The following is a 20,534-nucleotide window of genomic DNA, read 5'->3' as shown; positions in this document are numbered from 1 at the left end:
AAACAACAGAGTGAGCAGTACTGCAGCACTTACTTAATATTCCTCAGGGGTGACCCTTCTTAAGCCAAGTAAGGAAAGAGCAATAAGAAAATCCCTTTTAGAGAATAGAGATTGGCTTCCAGAATAGACAGCTGGTACATTAGACTCCAGCCAAGATGCTGAGCCACAAAGACTCTCTGGTGCCCTTGAGTCAGAGCTGTGTCTGGGACAATTCTTTGGGGATGTTGGTTATGCCCTAGGGTGCTGGCGTTATGTGTAAAGATTGAAAACTTAATGTAGACTAAAGTGACAACAGAAGAAAAGACAGACGTGAGTGGCTTATCCTTCCAGATCTTGGGGCAGAGAAGGGGGAAAGGATATTAAATTTTCCCCTAACATAAGGGTATCTCCAATAAGCTATCCTGAAACTTCTCCACCCATGAGGGTTACTGGCCAGGACAAGGTAACACCAGCAGAAAAGGGCCTACGCTTTACACCCTATCCCAGGGTCCAAGAGTTCTAAGAGCTTACCTAGAGAACAAATCTCCAGTGCTGAGGTCATTACCAGGCCAAAGATAGGTCCCACAAGGGTATCCAAGGAACCCACAGACATTTTCCAGAATCAAAGAGCCAATCTTCAGCTCCCTGACACATGGTAGGTGCCACAGCTAGATTTTATGGCCACCTTTCAAGTTTGGCACTGTCACTTTACCTCTTGTCTCTTTTTTTCTTGTCCTAGCAGAAGAAGAACTTAGAAGCATAAAGAAAGGGGTAGGAAGAGTAGAAGAACAAGGCTGACTAAAGGTGAAAGAATAAAACACCACATACCTTTCCCTGTGGTTTACAGGTTTTTAGATAGAAACCAAGCTTTGTGGCAACTGGAAGAGGGCAGAGGTTTGGAACTGGATGAGAGAATGAAGTTGCAGTTTGAACTAAAAGGGAAATTTTGATACTAAAAGTGAGACAGCTGTAAAGCCAAAGATGAAAAGCTATAGGATATATCCAAGCTATGGTCAAGGTGAGAGAGAGAGGCCTATCAGTCCATATTTGAAGACAGAGGTGAGACAGTCACCTGGCATAGTCAAAATTACTCACGGAAATCTCTCAAAAAGGGGTTACATCAGAGACTAACACTCCATTTTTCATTATTTCCAACAGAGAAATTTTTCTCCCAGCACTGCCACAGATTGCAGCTATTTTAGAACACAGAGGAAGTCATCGGCCAAGTTTAAGAGCCATGTTGTAGAGCCATATAAAATATCTATCTTTAACATGAGAATCAGAGTCAGCACATCAATATGCTCACAACAGAAGAGGATCAGGAAAACTAAGTTTGTGTGAGAAGAGGGAGGGGCAGGTGACTCTCTCTCCGCTAATTCAGGGCCAAGGGCCTATTAAATGCCTTAGGGACTGGCATCATTTCCTTGCCCTAGTCAAATCTTTCTCCCTCTTTCCCTCTTTCCTCTTCTACTCTACCCAACTACATACATCTAGATAGGTGTGACTTCACTCTGGAAGACCCAAAGATTCGTAAGACATACTTCTTAAGGAGTTCTCAGAGGTGACAGGTAAAAACAAATATGTAACAGGGCCCTTAGTAAAAAGTAAGAGTAAGATCTTGTAGTGGCACAAGGAATGTAGTCATCTTCACACTGAAGAAGATAGGAGACTTCCCAAGAAAAGTGAAATGGTCCAGGCCCACTATCCTTAACAGGCAATGCTGGCATCCCAGAGATGCATCTCTTCCAAGTTGAACTTAAAAACACTTCTTAAAATTGACAGCAACAAAAATAATATCTTTTATTTACAAAAATCTGACAGTAGTTTCTTAAGCCCTCTCAAGGAACCAGATGAGAAAATTCTAAGAAAGGTGGAGTCTTTACAAAAGTATTCAAGTTGACAAGTTTTGTAACCCAGACTAGACCCATGTTATCTGATGCCTGCTTTGGCATTCCACACCTTATACCCTCTGAAACAGACAACCATTGGTAAAACTTTTAAAAACTCATTGCTCCTAGAATATTGTATTGGCACTAAATACAAATAGGTATGACATAACTATAAATAGGTTTCTGAAAAGATTTGCAAAATATCAAGAATTACAGGATCTGGGGACATAGCTCAGGGTGGAGCCCTTGCCTGATATGCGTGAAGCCCTGAGTTTGAGTCCACACACCACAAAAACAAAATAACAACAAAAGAATTTCAATTCTAAAGACTTAAGTCTAAGAAGACTTAAGTCTGTGGGAATTACAGATTTTTATTGATAACTTCATTCTGAGCACCATGAACCAAGATGAGATGCACCTAGCAATTCCTTTGCTCTCATGGGCAGATGTTCCTCCAACCACCCCAGATCTGACTTGGATCTGAACTATATCAGCCTGAGAGAAGCTTTTCAGCATAAGCGCAGTTAGTAGCCTCTTGGCTATAATGCAGGGGAAAATGGAGAAAGACAACCTTTTGCTTCCCAGCTGGTCATTAGTACAAACAGGATCAGAAACCAGATCTTCTGATTCTCCATCAATCATTGTACCTATTATACCTAAGTTCAGACTCCTTGGTATGGCATGTAAGGGTCCCCATTGATTGACCTCAGTTGTCTTTTCTGACAAACTAAATAATAAATTATAATTTTTGGCTTCCACATCATGTGTCATTCTCTTCTCACCATCTGTATTCCTTTTCCTCCTTATTGCATATAACTATTAATTATAACTAATTAATATTTATTGTCTGATAAAACTGCTGATCTCAATTAATAAAACAGTTTTTTTTTTTTTTTTTTTGTACCAGCGATTGAACCCAGGGGCACTTGACCACTGAGCCCCATCCTCAGACCTTTTTATGTTTTATTTTGAGACAGGGTCTCACTAATTTGCTTAGGGCCTTGCTAAATTGCTGAGGATGGCTTTGAACTCATGATCCTCCTGCCTTAGCCTCCTGCCTTAGCCTCCCGAGTTCCTGGGATTACAGCACGCACCACTGCAGCCAGCTCAAATGACAGCTTTTTAATGAACACTTTTCAATAGATTCTAGAATGGACCTTCTTTCTACTATACTCTGGCATTTTTTACTTCTTTCAAAGGTCCTACCACATTTTTCTTTGTGTCATAATCGAGTGCCAGGAGATTGTAAACTCCTTGAAGTCCTTGTCTTTACCCCAGTACTATGACAAAGCCTTCTACGAACAGTTTTTGTCTCAGGAACACATTGCAATGGAATAGAATAGGCTACTTTGGAATTAAAAAAAAAAAAAAAAAAAAAAAAAAAAAATTCATTGGTTTTATTTAACAAAGATTCATCAGAATCTCACATTAAATGTCCAGTGGAAGTTACAAGGAACAGAGGGGGCCACCATAATCTCTCAGGAATCAGGCCAATGGAGTTTCTATCTCAATACAAGCTTCTGTGATCTCTCCAGCAAAAGATGGGAATGTGGAGAATTGAGCACTGCCTCTTAAATCTTCCACCCAGAGGTAACCATGACCCTTCCCACTACATTGCATTGGCCAAACAAGTCATATGATCAAGCTTACTTTTAGGACAGAATGAAAAAGTATAATCCTACAGTGCAGTTGGAAGAAGGAAAATGAGAATGATGAACATCTTAATGTGTTTTTACCACCATATGCACCATGCTATATTTCACCCTGGACATTGATCTATTTGTCACCTGTGCTCAGGACACTCTGCCCACATTGTTCCTTCATTTGAATTGCTTCCTCCCAGTCAGAGCTCCTCCTTCCCACTTAGAGCTCCTCTCTGTCTACCCTAGCCTATAATTCACCACCACTAGCAAATCTGCATAAAGTTCCCCTCAATATGTCCCAATTAATCTTTTTCTTTTGGGAGGGGGTACCAGGGATTGAACTCAGGGGCACTCAACCACTAAGCCACATCCCCTGCCCTATTTTGTATTTTATTTAGAGACGGGATCTCACCAAGTTGCTTAGCGCCTCACTATTGCTGAGGCTGACTTCGAACTCATGATCCTCCTGCCTCAGCCTCCAGAGCCTCTGGGATTACAGGCATGGGCCACCATACCTGGTCCAATTAATCTTCTAGCCATAAGAGATCATGGTCACACTGGATTGCAGTTTGGCTTTTTACTTGACTCTTTCCCACTAGACCAGGGATTGGCAAACTATGGTTCAATTGCTAAATCCAGACAGATATCAGTTTTTTGTAAATAAAGTTTTTTTTGGAATATAGGTATGATCATTCACTTATATATTGTTACTGGCTCTTTTAAGGTACAACAGAATCCAGTTGTTGTAACAGGCTCTCTGGACCCCAAAGGGATCCATATTTACTATCTGATCCTTTAAAAAAAAGTTTGTCAACTCATGAGCTATACCATAAACCCCTTGAGAACGAGAGTTCACAGCACATAGAAGAGTAATTGGTTCATACCAGGCATTCAATAAATGTATGTTGAATAAATGAAGAGAAAACACATGAGTGTTTATTGGATTAAAAATATCTTTAAGAAAAATGGACAAAAAACAGGTGACAGATGGCATCAGACCTATCTTTGGCAAGACAAACTCTTTCAGATTTCCTGTTCTAGCTACAGATAATGTCACTTTTATAAAAATGAGTAAACCTGGAAATCAACATTAATCTTCTGTCACAGCAACAAGAATTTTCCATAGCCTAGTTAGAACAAATTAAGCAACTCTGACACTTATGAAATGTTTAAAAACTACAAAATTATTTAATCACATCCATTTACTCTGTAGAATATTTCATTCTCTTTGATTAACAAATCTGACTTAAATGAGGTGCTGGACCTTTTCACTCCGTATTGTAGAACCTTCAAAAGTACCACAACTGGTACAGACTGCCTCCAAGCTGGGTATATGCACTCAGAGCTTCCAGAAGTAAAAATACACAAGATCAGGGCCCTAGTGATTTTACGGCACCAAAAAAAAAAAAAAAAAAACTTAAAATACAGGCAAACCTGGGAAGTACAGCATCCCAGCTTGTTTATAACAGCAATTTCAGCTAGCACAGATCTACAATTTATTTGCAAACAGATTAATTAATGTTTCAGCAGCTGTTTGCAGCCAGTCTGTGATCTCACAGAGCACAGATGACACTTTTTCTTCTTCTATTCCACAGGGGCAGTTTCAGCAATGCTCAGATTAGGTTTTTATTCTATTAGCCCACATGATAAAATAAGTTGAGTCCTGAAGCAGCCAAGATGGCTTTACAAGATCCCCAGGCCACCAAGTCTCTGGTGATTCCCCCATGCCACCTTTCTTGGTCTGTCCTTTAATTATGGCCCCAAAATGCCAGTTTGCAAACAGATCTGCAAGATGAAAACCTGACGTTTTAAAAATTGTTTTTCCCTTCTACTTTTAGGTCCCTCCGGGTTGGTATTCAGCAATGTGTACCACTGGGTGCAATAAAAGCAAATGCTTGAATATTTTTCAGTAACCTGACAGAGAATAAACAAATGGAAGAACAAATGCTAAAGAGCCTGCAAGTAATGCACCGTATAAGCTGGGTAGATAGCTCCTGACAAAGCGAGGCAGCTCTTCTGATTGTATTTCTCTCCTTGAAGGAAAAAGAAACAGAAGACAAGACAAAATCCCCAAAGCCTCACTAGGCTAAATTTCCTTACTCTTCTTTGAACAGACTACACAGATTTTGTTGACTAATTGAGATCAATCCCAGTTGTAAATCGCCTAGCTATCCTACAGCTTTAATTAAGCTACCAGAGGGAGCTGTTTATCAATTAACACTTGTTACAAATTATTAGTAATTATATGGACTTTGTGTATATTCTATAGCCTGCAAGACCAAAACTGCATTTCCCAGTTGTTAGGGAAGCAAATTGAATAGTTAATGGGCTATTTGGATGAAGGCTCCAGTCATCACTGTAATTACAGAACTCCTTCTTTGGCAGGAAGATTTAAGGTAGGTTCCAGCACTAGCAGCAGTCATCGAATAAACATCATAAACAATAAGTGCTACTTTCACTAGGGCTTAGCCAGACCATATTAACTGGTGGGTGTTCTAATATGGACTTCAGGTCTGTATTTACTTTTTATGTAATAAACATAATGAAAGTGGGAATATTAGGGGAAAGTTGATAATGTATTCAAGCATTAAAGCTACCTCTTGCGGTATGCACTACGTTCTGTGATAATTTTAATTGGCTTAATTGAGATGCACAAACCTGATTAATGTTTAATTCCTTTATATTAAAAAAAAGAGTCAAGTAGTTCGACATTTCTTCAATTATGTTAGATCTTTCTAGACTTCAAAGGAATGTTACATTAGACAGCTAGATACGGGGCGAGCTGATTAAAGAATAAAGACTGCTCATTATAATCTAAGAGTACAAAATTGGTTTGTGTAGCCTTTGAAAGTCAAAATTATGAGCTAAAACTTGAGCTACAGTAATTAACCCAATTTATAGTCATTTTTGCTTATCTATTTGCTTATGATTAGTAATTTAAAACGATCCATGGGATTGATTTACAGATCTAAAGCCCATTCTGGGACCCAAAATGTTTTGTCCATGATTTTTTTTAAATATTGGAGGAATATATTTAGTAGCATTAGTAAATATCTATCAATCAATGAAAAACAGGAGCATAAAAAGGATTTGATAGTCAATTACATTATTCTAGATGCATAAAATATTAAAATATTTGTATAATATAATCTATTTGGAAAAATTTTAGTTTAACTTGCATCTTCTGTGGCTCTGTAGAAAAATGAAATTGATGAAAAATAAAATCTTGAAGGGATCAATTCTATATTACCCATAATATATAAGATTTTTTAAAAGGTATACAGATGGAGGGGTTGGGGTTGTAGCTCAATGGTAGAGCACTTGCCTGGAATGTGTGAGGCACTGGGTTTGATCCTCAGCATCACATGAAAATAAATACATAAAATAAAGGTATTTATGTCCATCTACAACTAAAAAATATATATTAATTTTAAAAAAAGGAATACCGATGGAATTGTAAGATATGCAGAGGCAATTTTACTTACAAGGAGTCACCCCTCTCACACATGTGCGCTTTCCAAAGTGCTCAAGATTCACTGCAGGGGGCAGGATCATGACAGACTTCGGTAAAAGATGGGACAGGAACCAGGAGAGAATGAGGGCACATTAGAGATCTATCTATTAGAAATGAACACTCAAATTGATTAGCACACTTGCTAATTTTTAAACACTTCCAAGATCTCATTGATACATGAATATGAAACATACATTTGATAAGAGACACATAAAAAGCTGAACAGACAAAATAGGGCAGAGAGAAAGCTCCATCAGGACTTCATCCAGCAGAATCTGGGGCTTTATGTATGACTCTAGGCCATTTATCGTATGAGTGAATGTGCGTGTAACAGCATTTCTCAGAGTAAGTTTCAGGGAACATAAATTCATCTAGATGCTCCATAAAAAGGGAAGTCCATGGACAAGAAACTCTGGGAACCTTTATACTATATGCTCTTTTTAAAGAGTCATAAAAACCATATTACATGTTCTACATATTTCATTAAAAAACAATTCCTTCATTGAATACCAGCTAATATTAGCCAACATTCTCTTATTTTTCCTAGAGCATTGTTGATTACATCAGTCCAAATAAATGAACTTTTCCAATTTTACCTGCCTCATTGGAGGAATCAGTTCACATGCCCTAGCAGAGACATGGACATACCTTCATAACTTTCTGAAGACAGCATTGAAGATCAGTAAGGCTTTCCTTCTATTGTTTCTGCCCACTTGCATTGGTCTATATATTGTGTGTGTGTGTGTGTGTGTGTGTGTGTGTGTGTGTGTGTGTGTAAAATATGTGTTAGAGTTTGCAATTTTAAAAGAGATGAAGAAAATGTGTCCCAAAATTGGGGAGAAAATGATAAGCCATTTTAAACTTGATAAAAATATGAGACATGGAATTTTTTTAAAGTACTATCCAAACTCAAAGTAAAAATTTATTCCCCATTGCCATAATTACATATAGATAGGTGAGTATTCATGTATGCAGGTATGTGAGTGTGTTCCCTAGCTGCATCTGCTAAAACTAGAAGTAATGATATCTTTGTGCTGATGAGCACACATAGCATTCAGATCTTGGCTTCTTTCTACATGCCATTCTCCACCAGAGGAAATTAGGGTTCCAAGATGAAATGACTGGTTCCAGTACTGTGGTGGGATATGTACAAGATGACTCTAGAACATCTTTCTATACCAGAGAAGAAGGAAGAATTCAGAGACTGATGGGGATATGTCAGACAGAAATCAACTTCAAAGAACTCTCCACTAGAAAAATTTGGGTCATTCTAAGTATAAATCATAGTAACAAATTACAACTCTTAGAATATGATAAAATTCTGTGAACGTATACAGTTAGAAAGAAAAGGAAAGAAGGAAGAAAAGAGGGAAGGAGAAAAGAAAGAAGGAAGAGAAAAAAGAAATCTAGCCTTTCCTTAAAGTAAAATACCAACTAATAAATCAAAAGCAATCATGAAATTCAAAATCACCATTTGACAATCACCATAGTAATAACTGTTTGAAACAAGAATCATTATGGATATATACCTTGATGAGAAATAAGATATTTGCATCTGTCCGTGAAATACTTAATAATTACCAAAGGTGACTTTCTAGTGGAGAAATATGCCGTCTACCATACTGCCCAAGTGATCAAAGCTAACATGACCATTAAGGAGACATATTGACATCATATGCCTCCTGATGTGGGGCACTGAGTGGGACACAACATCACTTCTGTGATTTCTCTGCCAAAATGTACAGTCTGAATCTAATCATGAGGAAATATTAGACAAATGCAAACTGAGGGACTTTCTAAAAAATGACTAGCCTATATTCTTCAAAGATGTCAAGGTCATGACAGACAAAGAAAAACTAAGGGACTGTCCCAGATTAAAGAAGACTAAAAGACATAACAACTAAATGTAATCCAGAGGCATTGTATATTGGATCTTACACAGGATTTTTTTTTTTCCTTTTGCCCTAAAGGACATTAAGAATAATTGGCAAAATTCAAGTAAGGTTTGTAGATTAACTAATAATTAACACTGTATCCAAGCTGGGGATGTAGTTCAGTAGAGGGTTCACCTAGCATAGATGAGGCTCTGGGTTCAATCCTTGGTAACACACACACACACACACACACACACAAACCACTGTATCCATATTAATTTCCTGATTATGATTGTTACACTGTAGTTTTGGAAGATAGAGTCATTGTTTTTAAGAAATATACATTAAATACAGGGGTAAAGTTGCATGTCTGTGACTTATTATCAATGACTCAGAAAAAATACATTTTTATATGTGTACATATGTGTCTGGAAAGAGAATATTAAGACATTGGTAAAAATGTTAACATTTGAGGAATCTAGAGGAAAGACATAAGGATGTACTATTTTTGCAATTTTCTATAAATCTGAAATTACTTCAAAATTAAAAAGAAAAGAGAAAGTTTATGGGCTAGGAAGAAAATACACTGGGAAGAAGCCTTGATGTGTCTGTGCTTAGCTAGTTATACACAGGCCTTTCCAACTAGATTCTCCTGCTATGTGTTGCCAACTATTCATTTGAAGGCAGTCAAGTTGTGTGGTTCCTCGAGCCATCTTCCTCTGCCCTTCCACCTGTGCTCCTGCCCACAAGACCTGAGCCCTAGAAACAACTCCACACCTTCTTCAAAGATGACTTGGTTAGAGGTCTGTACAGTACACCATGTGATAGCAGTGGCACATGGCAAACCCCAGGTGCTACCCCTGGAAGAAGGTAAATGGGTGGTTCAAAACTGCAAGTAATCATAGACCAAAGATCTCAGAGTCACTGCTAGAGAGAAGAAGCGGGGAAATCTTTGAGTCTTTTGGTCTTTCATACCAAAAATTACTCTCCCTTACAAAAACCCATCATGTTGTACAATGTGCCCCATCACAGCAATCACAGGTTGGGGAAAGAAAACTGCCACAAAGAAAACAAGATGCCAACTGTATGGAGTAGCTAAGAAAATGAATGAAAAAAATAAAGAAAGAGAAGAAAAGTTTTAACACTGGGATCCCTGAATGTTCAGCAAAACAAACACTATTGAACAAATTATAAGATATAGTACAGTCTTTGGGGATTGAACAATCCTCAGCCCCTTCTTTCCCAGATATATCTTCAGATACTGGATTCATTTTATGCACACACACACACACACACACACACACACGTATATATTTATATAAATATATTTTATATATAGAGAGAGATGCACTTTTTATTTTGTTTTATTTTGAAATAATTTCAGATTTAAAGAAAAATTACAGAAATAATATTCATATATAGCCTATATGTATATGTTATACACACATAAATATGTTCATTGAGAATGAAGACTTTTTGAGGCATCAATCCTTGATAGGTACTCTCAAGATTTAAGGCTTATTATGTATTTTTCTGCATATGAAATCTATCTCTCTGAGAATGGTTACTAGACAAAAGGAAAAAAGTTGCTTATGAAGAAAAGTAGATATTCCCTGAATTAAGAAAATAATTTAATAAAAGAATAATGTTTTGGTGTTGTTTTTTTTTTTTTTTTTTTTTTTTTAATTTCTGCAAAGGCCTCAAGGAAAATGCAACAAAGATTAGAATGGGGTGAGTCCAAATCAAATTAGATTTCCTTGGGTGGCAGATGGGCCCATAGCACATCTGGAAGAAGAAAGTCATTCCTAAAATATGGTTCCTCACTCTGTTCTGTTGCTAGGTCATTGTAAGACCTTGAAGAAGTCTATTAAACACTCTGGGCTTCAATTTCTCTGCCTGCTAAGTGGAGAACTGTGTGTGAAGGGCAAAGAGAGAGAAAGGGAGATCAGTTTGAGGTCTAAAGCTATAACCCAGGCCATGACTAATAGCTTGGGTCGGGATGGTGACCCAATGTCAAATAAGGGAGTTGAAACAAACAGTCTGTGCATTTATCTTTAGGAACTTCTAACTGACTCAAGCTGAGGGGGAACTCAAGAATATGCCTTTGGTATAACCAAATTTTAAAAAATCTTTTTAAAAGAATGTGTCTTTGTAACTCAAGTCTGTTATTATCAGTCTGACTCATCCACCCAATATCAGACAATAAATTTTATTGACTATGTACTAGGTACCAAGACCTGTGCTCAGTGCTAGGAACTGTACAGAGTTATATAAGAAGCAGTATCACTGCACTTAGAAGCTCATAGCCTCATGGAATATAGAGACAAGCAAATCAGCAATTGCAGCACAGTGCAGTAAGACATAAGAGTGGGAAGCTAAGGAGCATCACAAATAAAGTTCAAGTTGGGGGCTGGGGTTGTGGCTCACTGGTACAGTATTTGCCTAGCATGTGGGAGGCACTGGGTTCAATTCTCAGAACCACATATAAATAAATGAATAAAATAAAGGTGTATCAACATCTAAAAAATATGTTTTTAAAAAAAGGTCCAAATTGTTTAGTCATAGCAGGATCAGAGAAAACTTATTAGAAGAGGCGACATTTAAGCTGAGATCCAAAGAACAAAAATGAATTACTCAATTAAAAGAAATCAGGCAGTGTGGAGGGAAGGCATAATTTTTGAGCAGAGAGAATAGCAGGTATGGAGGCTTAGAAACAAGAGATGGTAACTGGATGACACTGGTCTAGAGTACAGCAGAGCATGCAAGGGATGGTGAGTAGTCAGGGGCCTTATAGCCCCTGTTAAGAAGTTTGGTCTATATCCTAAAGGCAATGGGAGAACCTGAAAAGTTTTAGCAGAAGAGGAACAGATATTCATTCACTTAAATAATTACTGAGCATCTACTACTTGCCAAAGACTGTTCTAAAGGCTGGAGAAATAACAACATATATGCACAGTTGGTCTGGCTACTGAGTGGAGAACTGGGTATAGAGAAGCAAGAAGGGAGGGGAGACCCGTAGGAATGTATTGCTACAATCCAGGTGAGGACTTGGGCCAGGGTGGTGACCTTGGAGGTGAAGGAAATGTAGACTTGGGAGGCATTGGCTCTCCTAGTCAAAAGTTTCACTGCTGTGTTTAACAATAGGAAAAGAAACTTTTGGTGATCAGTAGCATTTAGCATGCTACACACTTCTTCTTTGAGGAGGCCAGACTCTGGAAAGCCTCCTAGTGAAGCATTAAATTATTGCTTTGACATCGAGCATTTCATCAAGTACTTTACCAGATTTGCCCATAATTACCTACACAAAAAGTACACATGAAATTAGAAAGAGAATCACTCTTCCAGCCTACTCTGCTTCATCCATGGACAAAAGTAAATATGACTCAGAAAATATCGGCTAAACATAACCTTTTTCTAAGTCACCAGAAATATTGTTGGCAGCTGCTGGTGACAACTTATTTCATTACATCCTAATGATGTAAACTGCTCCCTCAGGATGATTTAGCTTACAGCAGACAAAATGCTTATTGCTTCTTTACTCATGTAGAACACAAATGATTGCTGTGAAACTCAAACCGGATATGCAGAATTGTAAGCTAACCTCACAGACCAGTAGCCTCTATGAAAAATAAAGTTGGTTTAATAGAAATACATGTCACTGCCCAAATTACTGCCATGTATTCTACATGTGCAGTCTATGAACCCAGGTTTCCTTATAAAGCCTGGAATTCAGGAGCCAAGTGCATTTCTTGGCATAGTTCCAACCCTTCTCCAGCCAGAGCTTAGTCATCAATAGACTCCAGCTAAAGTCACCATGACTAACTCCTGGGAGACACACCTGCATGAAAACCGTATACCACCTCCAACTGGAGCCAGTGGCTTTAAAGCAGTGGTTTCTAAATATCTTCCAAGTACCAGGTGTTTCTGAATTTTCTGGAGTGGTCATCAGAGACATGGACTTTCAGGACCTCCTGAGACCTGAGTGTGCACTTCTGGGAGGGTGACCGGGGAATCTGTAAATTTAACCATCTCCCAGGGGAACACCAACTTTGTCAGATTCTTTCAGAGGTAACCTGAGTGGAACAAGGCACTGAAAGCTCATCACTCAACATTTCTCATCACACAGAAACACACGCAGCTTGCTGGTGGGCACGGACCAGAGCACCATGCTACCCTTATCACCTCCAGTTGCAACACTGGCCCTGCTCTCCTCTCCATGATGTCCTCTTCTTTTGGTTCTATCTGCAAGACCTTGGGCAAGTTATTTAGCCTTTCTGAGCCTTGGTTTCCTCAACTGCAAAATAGGGATAGTATCACAAATGACTAGGTTGTTTTAAGAATTAAATAAATTAATAGATTTAAGTACCAGATACACTCCATGTAATCAATTAGAGTTACCTTTCTAAAATTTTTTCTGGTCATACTCAGATCTAACTTCTCATTTCCTTTGGAAAACTCTACCTTTGTTTTCCCCTCTAAGCAAAATATATTTCCTTCTGACCCTCCCCCAAGTGTACCTCTTCAGGTTCTGCACTGTACCTCCAGCTGGCAGGCTCCAATCCAGCCCAGGCTGGCCTCCCTAGAGCTGCCCCAGTGCTATGGGATGCCTGTGCTTCTGGATTCCTCCTCAGAGTGCCATCCTGCACGAGAGAACCTGAGTGGTCTGGAACTCAAGATCAGTCTGCACAAGTTAACCAAGCTGCCATGGGCTGGGGGCAAGTGACAGTCTTTATTTGTCCCCAGGAAAAAGGAACTCCTGAGTCTGTCACCTTGCCTGCACAGCACAAGTGTGGTCGTGATAATAACAAGTACCACTGATTAATCCCCCAAACTGGGTCAAGCTCTGTTAAGGCTTCCTTCAAGAGACGCAGGAGATAGGTACTAATCTTCCCATTGACCTTTAAGAATACTGAACCTTGGAGAAATTGCAGCACTTGGCCAGTACCACAAGAGGTAGCACCCAGGGTTCCCAAACTTGCAGCATGACTCCAGCATTCCTCTATTTACCGTTACACTAGGAACTCCCAGAGATCTTGGAATCATAAGTACCAACAGGAGTAAAATCAGAAAGTATCTAGCAGTCAACATGGAGAACTTGCAGCCTCAAATCAGTGGCAATCCAAATCAGACCTCCTTACTTTCAGGAGACACTGTTCTGTGGGATATAATTAAAAAACCACCACTTAGAAGTGGATGATTTTGGGTAAGGTTACCTAAATTTGCTAAGCCCCATTTCTCTTCACTGGCAAAATTGGGAAAATAACACCTGTTTCTCATGGTTGTGTATGAAGATTAAATAATACAACAAATTGTATAAATGCCTTAAAGTGGTATACTAATATTAGCAATTATAATTATTCATTCATTCCACTGATACATATGTATTCAACACTCACTGTGTTCAAGGCACTGGACCTGCAAATGGGAAGTAGACAAGGTCCCTGCCTCTCAGCATAGAGTCTAGAGTCTAGTTAAAAGGCAATCACAGAATAAGTGGTGAGTGCTAAAACAGAGGGTACATTACACAATGGAGACATGTGGGGAAAACACCTAGTCCTAACTTGGCCCTACAGAGGGCTTCTGGGTGAAAAGGAAAACTGAGTCAAGCGTTGGAATTTACCAAGGAAAAAAAGTGGGAGGAGATGACAAGAAGATAAAGGAGAGTCAAAGGTGTCCACTAGGATTTGGGTTGAATAGCAGTTCATTTTCCTGGTATAAGAAACATTGAAAAGAATGCATGTTTGAAAGAAGCAATAATAAATTCTGTTTTGAATGTGATGCGCCTAAGGTGCCTGGGGATAGCCAGGCAGAGCTGTCCAATAGGCACCTGGATAAAAGGACCTGGAGCTCGAGAGACTGATTTTGCATAAAGCTACAGATTTGGAAGTCATTATCATGTAGATAATACTTGAAAGCATAAAAGGGTTATATAAAGTAAAAAGAAAAGAGTCTTGCACAGGTGGAAAAAGATGAGGCTGCAAAAGGCTTTGGATTCTATTCTTTCCTGCTTTCACTTGGACCATATTCCATCAAATATCCTGCCCTCTGTTACTTGCTTCTTTAACCTCTGTTTTTCTACTTATTTGTTTTCTTGGGCATTTAAATAAATCTATCATCAAAAACATAAGTAACTTTTGCATTCTCCATAATTTTCCCCAGTTACAGTCTTGTTGATTTCCTTTCCTTCAGAGCTGAAAATGTTAAAAATCTGTGCTTGGGATCTCCATTTCCTCATTCACCATTCACTTCTTCACCTGCTCTCGTCTCTCTGCTGAAGCTCTCCCATCAAGGTCCTTAGTAGACTATTTTTTGCTAAGTCCAAAAGATCTATCTTGGCTTTTATCTCACCTGACTTCTCCCAGGTTTTACAGGTTGAAAATGTCAATTCTCCCTCTTGCTGAAATGTGCTCTTCCTTTGTCTCCCTTAACTTCACACTTTCTTTACTTTACCTTCCACTCTCTATTGCTATTCCCCAGAATTCTTTTTTAGGGCCTTTTGTACAAATATATCCACTTTCCTTCCTCCAACCTGGTATTTTTAATCCATAATCAAGTTATTAGCCTAGGAGAGACAGAAGGTCAATTCTTTCATTTTAGCAGGATAGAAAAATTGGATAACTATGACTGTCAATATTTATTTTTTTAGGTTTCATAGTAGAAAGCAAAAATAGTACCAGGCCCACACAACTGTAATTCTAGCCACGCAGGAGGCTGAAGCAGGAAGATCTCAAGTTTGAGTCAGCCTCAGCAACTTACTGAGACCCTGTCTCATAATAAAAAATATGAAGGGCTAGGAGTATGACTCAGTGGTAAATGCCCCTGGATTATTCCATCCTTGGTACCAGAGAGGAGGGAGGGAGAGAAGGAGGGAGGGAGGGGGAAAGAGAGAGAGAGAGAAAGACAGAGAGAGAGAGAGAACCAGTCTGACAGCTTATTTTTCCTCAAAAAAGTAACAGGCAAGGTCACCTACTGAACTTGTAGTAGAAGATGGTAGAGTTCAAAATATTAGGAACAAGAAGAAGTTTTTAAGTAGTCATCACAGAGAGTTGGAAAGAGTATCAAGTAGGGAACAATAGAAGGAATCCTGGGAAATGCTGAGGTCCTAGTTAAAGTTTGGAATGATGATTTTTAAATGTCCCCAATTTGCCTATTATTGCCTCTAGCAGTCTAAATATAAGCCTAAAAGGCCACAAATGGTACCATCCAAGGTAGTATTTTCCAAATGAACCCTCAAAAGGACAATAAAGAAGTAAAAGAATAAAGGATAACAGCAAGAGACCTGCCAGAGTATTGTTGCATGCAGGTCTGTGCTGAGACAAGTTTGAAGAGGAGGCATCTGAGAGGGAAAGTCTCAGTAAGTTTGCAGGAACCACTGTAGCTTCCATAACTGAACACACAAACTGGGGAGACCAGTGGGTTTGGTCAGAGTGAGGTCACAGACTTCATCGTATCACAGTTGGTAGTCTGGAGAACGTCAAAGTCCATGATATGGCCACAGTAGGAAGCTGAATACAGGTGATTGTCATTGGAAATAAAAGGTTAGTTTGTGCAGAGGGGCCCAATTAAGATGTCACTTCTGTGACTTCATCGTCTCAGAAGTACTTCAGCCTTCTTCTGTGCTCCTTCCCAAGACCACTACTTGCATTGCCCTTATTTCACTGTATTCTTATTATCTTGGTCTCTGTTTCCCTCTACCTAATCGTGAACTCTTCAGGGATAAGTGTCAGCTTACTCTTCCCACCCATCAGAGCACACGCAGGTCAGTGAGCACACAATGTTAAGTGAATGAATGCTTCCTAATAACACTTCTAATGAGACTTCATATCACAAGGTTTTTTCTTCAGTTTGAAGAATATTTCACTGCTGTTATTCATCCATAAACAAGCAGAAGTATGCATTGTATTTCTTGTCTATACGTAATTCTTTCTCAATGATAAAACATTTTTTCTTTTTTTCTAAAGAAATTATTTTCTAAAACTTTAGAGATGAATCCCCGATCATTGTTTTCCCATCCAATAGTATTTATTACTTTTCCTTACATCAGAACCATACCAAGGGTTTGGTTACTATAGAAATTAAATCTTCAAATAGATCCTTCCCTGATATAGAATCATTATTTCATTCCATGAATGATTTATTAGTTGCTGTCCATATGTCATGCAGTCCTATAACAAGGCTCTGGGGAGAGAATGACGAACAAAACAATTGCTTCCTTCAGTCAGACCTACAGACAGGTGAGAAAGCAAGAGGAAGACTCAGCAACAACTGTATCAGTCAGAATACGTCACAGTAACCAACAACTCTGTTGGTTAAACAGCAACAAAGGTATACATCTCACACGGACAAAGTCTGTTGCATGGTTTGGTAACTCTGCATGGTAGCCGCCCCCACGTGATAATTTATGGTTGCACCTCTGTGCCCACACATACTTCCAGAGTTGCCAAGGCAAAGGAAGAGAGAGAGGGATTTGAGCAGAGAAATAATGTACATGGATTCTGCTTACAGTCATCAGCTAAATCAAACCAGGTGGCCACACCTACATTCGGGAAGGTAAGAAGACTCAGTCCTCCAGTATGCAAAGAAACAGATCCATCTACACAGTGATAATGCCCAGCACAGTGACAGTGCAAGAAGACAGACAGGATGGCATTGTGGCGAAGTATCATCAATCACATAGAAGGGGAGTCAAGGAGGGCTCTGGGTCTAATATGAGACCCAACAGATGAGTAGAATTCAATAAATTAAATAGATGCTTAAAGGTGAGAGTCCTCATCAGAGAGAGAGTTTAAGAAAAGGGGAAATTTACCCCACCTGGTTCCCATTGGTACTACCAAGGTCACAACCAACAACATGGGTATAAAGGGTGAGGCAAATACTCCCAAAATATGAACAGTTATTATGTGTCAAACAAAAGTGACATAAAATTAAAACAGTAAATAAATAGTAAAATAAGGCATGAGAGCTCTAAGAATCAGTTGTAAGTATATATATATATACACACACACACAAATGCAAACACACACATATATGTGTAAGCAAAGATATATATTAACATATATCAGGGGCTGGAGATGTAGCTCAATGGTAGAGTACTTGCTAAGAAGACCAAGACCACCAAGTCCCAGGGTTCAATACCCAGCACAGCTAAAAAAAAAAAAAAAAAAAAAAAAAAAAGGAAAAAAAAAATACACACACACATATATACATACGAATATGTATTCATATACATGTCTACATATACATACATGTGCATGTGCAAAGAATGGAGAGGTACAAATAGATATCCCTGGAGTTTAATGGCCGTGCCTGCCTGAACTGCTTGCTCTCTAAGGGAAAGAACACCCTGATGTGCTGAAGAATTCTAAAGATTCAGGATCAAGCTCCTTGGAGTCCATTTAAAGGAACAAAGTTATTTTTCTAGCAACTCGGTCCAAGAGAGAGAAGTGACAGGTTGATTATGTATCCTGACCTATTCTCCTAACATTCCCACCCTCAGAGCATTTCTCTATTGTATTATTGTACCTATACTCCATGGGTACTGTGAGCATCAAACTTGAAGCTTTTAGCTAAACAGTTGTTTAGCACACAATAAGATCTTGATTAAGTTCACTTACCACACTTTAGCCCAAAATGAATTAAACATTCTTCTTAAGCCTCATACTTTCAAACTTCCCTAATTAGTAAAAAACTTCACCCCCATTTTACAGATGAGAAAACTGAATTATCATGTAAAATCCCTGAGGATACACAGGTAGTAGTAGTGGGAATAGCATAAACCTAGGACTATTAATTAAAACCCTGATTAAACTGTGTTTAACTAAATTACTGCCGACAGAAGTAGAATTGCCACATTCATTTAGAAAGAAGATGTTATGATGTTTGACTGAAATTTTCTTCATACAAGTACATACCTATTAAGCAAGTACAAACCACTAGCCCATCATAAAGCCCAATCAGCACTGTCTGTAGTGATGGTGACCCTCTGGCACAGACATCAAAAAGGCACGGCTAAAGTCTTCCAGTTTCATTTCTTTCTCATACTTTATAACCCCTCCAAATTTTCTTAGTTGGCTGGAAGCAACACAACTCTCAGAATCACATATCTTTTTCGCTCATCTTGAACACACTTGTTAGTGCAAATTAGAACTTGTTAAAGATTAATTCTTAAAGCATCCTCAAGCTTTCTTTTCCAACAAAGGAAACATCAATTATAGGCTCACACATAAACTTTGCCCCTTTCTTGAATACTTGCTGCCCTTTATAAATCTTAGATTTCTTCCCCTTGAGTATTCGTTCAAAGGAGAGATTTTATTGCCTCCAGGGGTTGTTAAACTGATTGCAATACTGCCTATTTAGAGCAGTTCAGTGGGAATTAAGCTGGTTCAATGCTGTCAGACCTAGAATATAGCTGTCAAATAGCATTACAAGTAAAACACCCTTGATAAGAAATAATGACCAAATGTCAATCTGTTTTTCACTACCCTTACTACAGACTTATCTTGCCACACAAAAAAAGCAATGTTTTACACTTTAGAGTAATAGGACATTTCTGATATTTCTGTCAAAATTCTAGTTGTGTTCTCACTGATAAAAATGTAGTTTTAAATGTAATCTGGGCTCAAAAATTGATGGAAGCAATTTTATTTTTCCTCAATTATTTGGCAATCCATTTCAAAACTAACAAATTTTATTAATGTCTATTCAGGATTGCCTTGAAATATTTTTAAGTTTTATTATTCATTCATTCAGCTAACATGTGTTGAGCCCTATGAGTTTGGTATTGTGCTAGACATCAGGGTACAAATATATGGTGTCTCGTGAGCTATTTTAAGGAAGAAAAAGTTCTTCATTAAAAGTTTGGTGAAACAGCAACAAAGATATTCTTGGTCAAAGACAAATAGCATGACCACAGTCAAATGAAACTAATTTTCTCAAGTTGAGGTAAAAAAGAAAACTGGCTGAGGGAATGCTGTTATACTTGTAAGACAAATTAGAAAGGCAGATATTATTCAAATTTCAGAGGCTTATGTGTTTGAATGTAATTTTAAATGCAATGGGGGATCCATTAAAGGTAGTGGAAAGAGTAGTGGAATGATATGTATAGAAAAAATGGATATAGGGAAAGGGAATAATATTTGAGAAACTAAAATGTTTTTCATAGCACTAGGACATTGTGATTTTCTTCTAAGGAACTGATATAAAAGCCCTTTTCAGTAAAAGAAAATGATTTAATTTGGTATGATTTACTAGTAAGCTGATATTCTTCTTGGCTAAAAATAATTTTGTCACCACATATCCATGGATCTGTATACATTGTTTCTTTTTTCTATTTGTTCTCATAGGTGTACCATGTGGTTTACTATAAAACAGCTTCCTACATGTTCCTTCTTTGTTATTCTATTTCCAAAAAAGGTGAGTCTTCATGGTTATTTGTTCCATGTAAACTCTTTTGAAGACTTCTTGAGCTCTTAAAAAAATAATTCTATTAGAATTTTTTGGAACTGCATAAACCATATAAAGAGCAGAAATTTGGTGTTTTTATAATAGGTAATCCTATAGCTCCATTTCTTCTTATCTTTTTGAATCTCTTAAAAGAATTTAAAATTTTCCTCTTTAAAGATCACATACATTGCCA

The 20,534-nt window shown here is 38.2% G+C and overlaps 1 long non-coding RNA gene across 1 annotated transcript in view; it reads right to left on the bottom strand.

Annotated features, from left to right (window-relative positions):
* Nucleotides 1–20,534, bottom strand: part of LOC306668280 — a 109,035-nt gene that overhangs the window by 75,313 nt on the left and 13,188 nt on the right. The window contains exon 2 of the long non-coding RNA XR_013765812.1: nt 6,997–7,072. This is a non-coding gene — a long non-coding RNA (uncharacterized lncRNA). The remainder of the gene's footprint in view (nt 1–6,996; nt 7,073–20,534) is intronic.

The sequence above is a fragment of the Sciurus vulgaris genome (genome assembly GCF_902686455.1).
Source record: "Sciurus vulgaris genome assembly, chromosome: 1".
NCBI lineage: Eukaryota > Metazoa > Chordata > Mammalia > Rodentia > Sciuridae > Sciurus > Sciurus vulgaris.
The sequence above is the reverse complement of the archived record's forward strand: the minus strand, read 5'-3'. Positions and strand labels throughout refer to the sequence as shown.